Source organism: Phoenix dactylifera, unplaced genomic scaffold, assembly GCF_009389715.1.
Source record: "Phoenix dactylifera cultivar Barhee BC4 unplaced genomic scaffold, palm_55x_up_171113_PBpolish2nd_filt_p 000141F, whole genome shotgun sequence".
In the NCBI taxonomy this organism is placed as follows: domain Eukaryota; kingdom Viridiplantae; phylum Streptophyta; class Magnoliopsida; order Arecales; family Arecaceae; genus Phoenix; species Phoenix dactylifera.
Window position 1 is genome coordinate 530316 of NW_024067697.1, and position 8902 is coordinate 539217.

The window sequence follows — 8902 nt, forward strand, 5'->3', positions numbered from 1 at the left end:
TCTGAGATCATGTAGATCTACATCTGGTGTGGAGCTTATCTGAAGCCACAAGTCTAGCCTTAAAAATTGAGGCATAGGTAGTACGGAAGGCAAACTAGCCCACGAGTTGAACAGTTTTCTCGGGCTCCACCATGGCAAAGCAGAAAGCTGTTGATGTGGCAGCCACTTCGGGCCAACTGCCACCAACGTCCATGACTAGAAGTGTTGGAAACTTCAGCAAACAGCCGGCAGCACCGAAAGGTAGAAGCAACCCCTATGAAAAGCCTATGTCCATCAAATGCTACAAGTGTCAGGAGGTCAGCCGTCGATCTAATGAGTGTCCGAAGCAGCGATCAGTCCATATGATTAAGACAGCTGAAGAAAAAGAAAAAATCCACGAGGTTGAAGGGCAAGAAGATGGGAGCAGTCTGAGGACGATGACATTGTGGTGACGGCGGCTGATCATGGGATCCCCGCTTCCTTTGTGGTTCAGTGCATTTTATTCTCTCTGAAGAGGGAGGAGATATCACAGCACCATAGCATCTTCAAGACCCCCTGCACCATCAATAATACGGTGTGCAATGTGATCATCGACGGCGGCAGTAGCGAGAACATAGTCTCTTCAGATTGGATAAACGCCCATCTCCTTACAAGATTGGATGGATCAAGAAGGGTGCGGAAATGAGAGTGGACAAAGTTTGCAGGGTGCTACAATCGATCGACCGATATTACAAGGATGAGGTGGTATGCGACATGGTCGACATGGATGCATGCCATATGCTACTCGGGCGTTCGTGGCAACATGACACATACGTGATGTATAGGAGCCGAGATAATACTTACATGTTTTAATGGCAAAGTAAGAAGATTCCACTAGTGCCATTGAATGAAAGATCTACCCTTGAAGCTTCTAAAGTAAAGGGAAGGTCTTTTCTCACTGTACCAAAGGAGCAATTTATGGAAGATCTCAAGAAGACTAATGAGATCATGATGTTGGTCGACACAGGAGAGGACACCCTTACCTTGCAACAAGTACCAAAAGTTTCTAGAAAAAGTATCACGGTAGGAACTTACCGCAAATGGAAGCCAAGAAAGTATGGAGAAGAGTTGTATCCAAATGCCAACTCGAGGACAAGTTGTTTTCAAGTGGAGGGGTATACAAGACAGGTTTCTTCCGTGGAACAAGGCTGTGGAGCAAGGGCGCCAATCGTGAATGCTGCAGCCATGAAGATCAATCTGTGGACGCAGAAGACTCCAAAAAACACGAAATAGATGGGGATGAAGATGCTGATCGTAAAGATGTTGATCGTGGTGATTGAAATCCAGCCGTGGAGCATTAATCAAGAGTCCTTTTTGAATCTGAATTCTGTTTTGTTGAGTCCGGTTTAGAGTCTTTGTTTGTTACAAAATTAAGTCATGTTTGGGTCAGAGTTAAGTTGGGATTAAGAGTCCATTTTGGTTTAGGATTTGATTTCTATTGAGTCCCATAGTTTAGGTTTAGGGTGAGTTTGCAATCCTATATAAGAATTGCTAGAAGAGTCATGCTCTTCTGCAGGAAGTCTTTGTTTTCAGCCACCATGGAAGGAATGAAAAAAAAGCTCTGTTCTTTGAGCACGTTGATTCCCCTGTTTTCTGGGTCCTTGAAACAAGTTCTTCGCAGGAGGGTTTTGATCATCTTCAACGTTATTCTTGCTATGTTTCGAGCCAGCAAGAAACCACTATTTGTGATTCGTAGTTGTCCCCATGATCTGAGTTTCTATTCCTTAGATTCAGTCGGACTTGTGAATATCAACTTCCACACTTCCCTGCATAATCTTTAACCAGTATGACCATCTTATCCTATCATTTAGAGGCCTAAACTGGATAAAGTTAGGTTTTTGTTGGTCAACTCAGTATGCACAAAGTTTGATGCCTAACCATATTAAAATCCTTATCGACCGGGTTAAAATGTTCCTCCATAAGATTATATCATAAGAACAACTGAGCTTTTGTTAGAGTTAGGCATGTAGGATTTAGTCCAGATGAATCCATAGTTGATGCACACTATGGCAGACAAGAATAAATACTATAGGCTAGTAGCCATTGAGGCTAGCATAAAAATAATATTACATTAGTGTGGAATCAAGGTTTGCATAAAAAATAATATTTTATTAGGGTGGAATCACTTTTCGTATGAGTGGTCCATTGAAAACTTGGTTTCTATTAAAAAAATTTACACTGGACCAAGAAACTAACTAACCTAGTTATTCATTTGATTGCTTTTAGTGGCACATTGATCTAGTCTTCTCGGTCCATAGGATTGACACAATTCTATATCCTCATTTTTATCTGGATTGCATTTACAAAAAATACCTAGCTTTAATGGTAAAATAAAGGGAAGGTAGTTGGTAGGATCATTAAATATTTAACCCTTGCAGCCTTTCCATCAAACATATTTTTTTTTTCATTGATCTGTGGTTTTTGATCTTCAATATCTCCATAGTTATTGTATGGCTTGGAGACAAATTATCTCTCTTGACTTGTTACTTGGCTGGTGAAATGATGTACCGCCAAACTAATCCTTCAAATTGATCATTCTTCCGTCCAGATCTGTCACAACCTAAGACCTCACCCAAAAAGGCTAGTTGAAAGGTATTATTTAGGTTTCTTGGCTCTGTATAAGTATCCAAAATCTACCTGGTGAATAGCCGATATGGGACTAAACACATGTCCGCACGGATTCTTACATACTTCCCCATTTAAGACTTGACTTCTTACCAGGCTAAAGATTCAAATCCATTCGAATCTAATCACAAGCACCATAATTAGTATGTGGTTAGTCTCAATAAGTCTGTACTGCAATGTTCCCTAGTCTGCATAGGCTATGGCTAAGTTTGCTTTGATACCATTAAGTTACAACTTAAGACCTCACCCAAAAATACTAGACAAATGATATTATTTAGGTTTCTTGGCCCCATATAAATATCCAAGATCTATTCAGTGCAGAGCCGATATAGGACTAAATACATGCTCACGCAGATCCTCACATAACTTCTTTGTTTAATAAATAAAAAATAGACCACTTTTATTGATGTATAAATTTTTATACATATTTTCTTTTTATGAACTTCGTGTTATTATGGGCAACATACCATGGTAGCATGGCCATCTCATGATCCGAATTTGGGATGTGACACTTAATGGTCAGAGCATAAGTTTTATCATAGGTCGAACTTAAAGCATTGTAAGAGGAAGATAGGTCTCATCTAGTTAGGTCTTATTTAGTTTTTTTTTAAAAAAAGAGTAGGTAAATTTTCTTAACCATATTGTTGCCCAATTATGAAAATTAATTAATGTTGATATTTATGATTGGCAAAAATGAGCTTCCGGGAGGAGAAAATCTTAGCCAACTTTACTACTAGAAAAAGAGGAGCAAGAATGGCTATGAGGGGATATGCTAGCTAACTAGTTAAGTAGGCATCTAGTGCTCCAACTACTCAGGCAGACATTGCTAGAGTATACCAGGTATTTGCTCAACTAGCAGCACCAGTTTCAAATAACTCCTCAACTTGCTCATCCTCCAGAATTCTACTATGAAGGTTTAGGAGGCTCAACCTACCATATTTTGAGGGTGGGGTGGGTAGATCCTTTAGCAGCCAGGACATTTTCAGGAAATGGAGATGATGTTTGATGCCCTGTAGTTCTCTAAAGAAGAAGTACAAGTGAGAGTATCATTCCAATGCTCAAAGAAAATGTTGAATTTTGGTAGACTATAACCATGATTGCTTACGAGGATGCCAAAATCCTACTTTCTTAAGAGGAATTTAAAAGAATATTTTATGACCAATATTTTTCAGATTCTATAAAACAAGAAAAGAAGAATGAGTTCCTGGCTGTACGATAGATAGAGAATATGTCAGTGTCAGAATACGCCAATAAGTATAATGAGCTAGGATGCTTCTGCCCTCATGTTATGGAGTCCAGGAGAGGTAAAGCAAATAGGTTTGAGCAGGATCTGAGATATGCAATTCGATCTTGCTTGCCTTCTACCTTTTCACCAACTATAAGGATGTATTAGAAAGGGCTCTGAAGGTTGAGGCGAACTTGAATAGATCCAAATAAGAGAGGGGTGACAAGAAGAGGCTTAAACCAACAAGAGCCCGAATTGATCGGCAAGAAGGAGAACAACTCTAAGAAGAAGGATGTCGAGACTTGTGGATATTGCGGCAAGAATTATAATGGGCCTTGTCTTAAGAAGCTTGGAGCATGCTATTAGTGCAGCAAGGTCGGACATCTGGTGCAAGATTGTCCTAAAAGGAAGAAAGATACCACCAGTACAAACAACTGAATAGTGAGAGGTACTATATTCTTCTAAGTAGATGCTCATGTGTTATTTGATTTTGATTCTTCTAAGTCCTTTGTATCTTCCAAGTTTGTTGGATCTTTGTTGCCCAGTAGATACAACCCAAGAGGGGGGGTGAATTGGGTCTTTTAAAACTTTTGTACTACTTCTAAAACTTTTCAATTAATTATGCTAAGTTGTATAGATGCACAGTGGAATTTAAACTTAGCAACAGTTTGATTTATTGAATGAGACTTGATTAAGTAAATTAAATATGCTTGCAACTAAAGGATGCACGGATAAAAGTTAAGCAAGCAATTTATCTAAGTAAGTAGGTGAGCAAGTTAGACAATGACAAAAAGCATCACAAACACAACAAACATATAGTGGTTCGGTGCACCCCAGCACCTACATCCACTCCCCAAGACCTCTTGGGAATTTCACTATAATCCTCCAGATTACAGTCCGGTAGTTTTGCGAGTGCACTACCCAACTCGTTGTTTTACACCGGGCTAACAACGAACCCTACAATCCGGTAGTTTTTCGAGTGAACTACCCAACTCGTTGTTTTACCCCGGGCTAACAACGAACCCTACAATCCCCCAATTTTAACTTAGGCTTGGGACTCCTATCCCTTGTTCCAAGTCCCTTGACTGAAACAAGCTCAATATTCAAACGTTTTACAAAAGATTTGAAAGCTCTTAAGAAGCAAATATAACAATGAGAAACAATAAAATCGGAAGAACCCTTTTTGCCGTTGGAAGCGTGGATGATGGTGGTTCTTCTGATGTGGATCACGTTGGCTTGAATGCGAGCTTTGATTGCCAAGTGGGAGTGAGTAGATGAGCTCGAAATCAGATGGGAAAGCTTGAATGCACTTGATTTCTCCTCTTGAAAGCTCTAACTCCCTTGAACCTCTTTTTCTTTCTTCTCTCTTGAATGATCTTGTGTTGGGTTGGTGAGAAGTTGTTGAGAAGCACTTAAGAGCTCCCTTTTATAGCCCAAAAAGCAAATATAGCCGTTAGACACAAAGATATGACCGTTTGAAATTCAAATCTACCTGAAAAAGTTGTCAGTCGCGTCCCAGGCGCTCCGGGGACGTCTCCGCGCTTTACGGGGACGTCTCCGCTTGTTTGCGCTTTTTGCATGGGGACGACTCCGCTGCTTCGGGGACGACTCCGCGCTCCGGGGACGTCTCCGCGCTTTACGGGGACGTCTCCGCTTGTTTGCGCTTTTTGCATGGGGACGACTCCGCTGCTTCGGGGACGACTCCGCCGTTATATCTCCGAAAAACAAGTCTTCTGAAATTCTCTGAGAGAGTCGACTCCGCTTTTTCAGGGGACGTCTCCGGACGTGCCAGTTCTTCCTGTTTGTGCCAGAGACGTCTCTGAGACCATCAGGAGACGTCTCGGCTGTCCCTGATCTGTTTTCTTCATCTCAAAAATTCTTCAATAAATCCATAAAAATTATGGGAACTTGCCTAGACATTTCTTAACAATATTCTTAATAAAACACATGAAATTCTCAATTAAATTGTTAAGATAAATGGTATTATACTCTAGTGTTTTGTATTCATCAAAATCCATTAGGGGATCAACAATCTCCCCCTTTTTGATGATGACAAAACACTGAGTATATGCAAAATTCGAAATTTAAACATATACACAGTATTTGATCAGATATACAAGTCTAATGTTTTGATTAGAGCTAGATACAATGTGCATAATTCAAAATAGTCAATTTTCAGTTCTATCCTTATGCATAAAATTGATCTTAATAGCTCTTGAGCAATTTTAGCAGATCAACTGAATTTGAATCAAGTTAAAATGAAATATTGATGCTAAAGATAATTGAAGGCTAAGTTCTTTTTGACTCCTCCTTTCTTTTCCAGAAGGGCAATTATCTTAAAGCTAATATTCTTCAATTTTATCTTTTCTAATTCAACTTTGGAGTATGAATTTCGTATTTTGCATTCCATATTGGTTCTACTCCCCCTTTTTGACAAAAACTTGGAGTAAATGCAACACATAAAGCATTATGAGCATATACTCAGATATTTCTCCCCCGTTTTGACAACATCAAAAAGATAGTGAAACATTAAGCACAAAGATAAGAATGCTCAAGGCAATAATGTTAGAAAAATATAAATGAGCATAGATCAGAGCCATTTCGGATAATTTCAGAGCAAATTATGATGAGAGCACATCTAATGTGATTCCAAGGATAGTTTTCAACTCAAGTGTAGATGGAATCTTTCTTAAGTTAATTCAAGAAGTACCACAAATGATATTCAAGGAAAGCACGAATGGAAATCTAACATCTCTTCAATAATAAGTATGAAAGCTTGTTCATTTAAGATCTTTTGCCCAATATATTAAGTATTTTATCAACATGAGAGCAATTTAACTAATTTTCAGAGTATAAGAGCAGTATATTAAGTATGATTGCAAAGTTCTTTTAGAGTTCTTTTAAAGACTTTCTTTTATTCCTTAAAAAATAATCACAATTTGATATATAAGAATATGAATTGGCACTAAATTGAAGTTCTAAAAAGCAAGCCAATTAGGACTCATTAGTGAATTCCAAAATAGATTTTCTGAGAGACACTCAAGAAAATTCAACACATTATTCTTCCCCTATTTCATTGAACTAGAGGCTCTTAAGATCAACTGTTTGAATTGTAATTTAGTTCATGATTGATGCATAAGATATACTAACCAAATAACAAGCCTCAAGGTGTATCATAAAGATTTTCAGATTTAAATTTCAAATGATACATATTGGAGAGTATTAGGATCACTTCTCATTTAGTATTCTTTCTCTCTCCTTTAGTTATAGATTTATGCGATTAAGTTCCATAAGATCTCTCCTTCTGAAATTTTCTTTCTCCCCCTCAATTGATCATTCCATTTAAGAGTTTAGAATTTGAAGATAATGTTCAATAAAATTGTCAATCTCAAAAATATATTTTCTATAAGTTTCAGCTTATTTTCATAAGACTCAAGGTTTGAGATAAGACAACCTTTATAGAACTCATCTCAAGGTATAAACTTATTATATAATTAAAGCAAGTCTTGCAATATAAGGAGGTTCATCAAAATCAATCCATAAAAATCAAGGTATGCTTCAAATTAAAGTAACTTTAGGATAGGATACTGAATATCTAAAGCTCCCCCTCAAAAGATACATTCTTCTTTAATCATTCTTTTCTATTGTTGAATTTCAGATTTTAATGATAAACGTGAATAAAACTGAAATTCTATGATATCGAGAATGTAGAGTAATCTAGCATTATTCAAAATTTGTAGCAATTACTCTTTCTAATCCTTCAAGAACAAGTTATGCTTTCTCTTAATCTTAGAGAAAATGTATAGAAATATTAATCAGAAAATGATTCATTTGAAGCTCAGTTTCTTTCAAAAGCATTTACATTTTCTTTCTTTTAAGAATCATTTGAGTGAGCTGAAATATTTCTAGCTTTAAGATCATTCACTCTATATATAAATTCTGATGGAAAGTCTTTAAGAATGTAGGAGAGAAAAACATATAGATGATCATTGAGGTATATATATTTATAGAACTTAATTTCTTAATCATAGTTTTTCAGCAATGTATACATGAAACACAATAAATCTTTTTAATATCTAAATAAAATCATATATTTAGAAACATTTGTTCGCAATCAAGATCGTTGAAAAATACATCACTTAAACTAGTTTTAGTACATTTTAAAGATAAGAAATGATATGTTTCGGATGCGTATCGGAGCAATCAACCAAGGCATCAAAATTAATTCTGTTTTTCTTATATTAAAATTTTCATTTAGAAGTCATATTGAGTTATTCTCCTAAATGACACGATCATTGAAGCATATGACTAAGGTTACAAAGATGTAACGATATAAGCATTTTTAAGTTAAGTTTAAGCTTTTATACCAAATCAGATTCTGAATTTTCATAAGAATTTCCAAGAAGAATCTCAAAATTATAATTTGAGACATGTATCTTCTACATTGTAGTTCATCTTAAATTACCAAGATTGAAAATACATATTTCAATAACATTAGATCACTTTTAGAGTCTTTGTATTTAATATTGAGTTTCGATACAAAATGGAGGATATTTTAACAAGTATTAGGATATTATATATCAAAGTTAGGCAAGTTGAGAGATAGATCAAGATCAATTCATTTTGCCTAAATAGAGATATCTTTCTCTTCTTCTTTTTACAGATTTATTCAACTTTCAGATTTTAAAGATGATTGTGACCGACAAATCTGAAATTTCTTTTCAATAATACCAAAAAAAAATTTATGCAGTATTTCAAACATTCAATCAAATTATCCAACCATGAAGCATTACAAAATATTGAGAACCCATGATTCAAAACATCATGCCACATGCATAATATATTATGTGTTAAGTCATGCATTAAAATATTAAGAAAAAGAATGTCAAGGATCAAAATCAATTCTTTTCAAATAAACTCCCCCTATATAATTTTGCACTGATTTCATCCTTAAAGTGTGTTTTCAAGTGATTAAAAATTTGACTTGATTCTTCTTATATACTTTCATTTACTTTGTCTTTCATTTTTAACTTT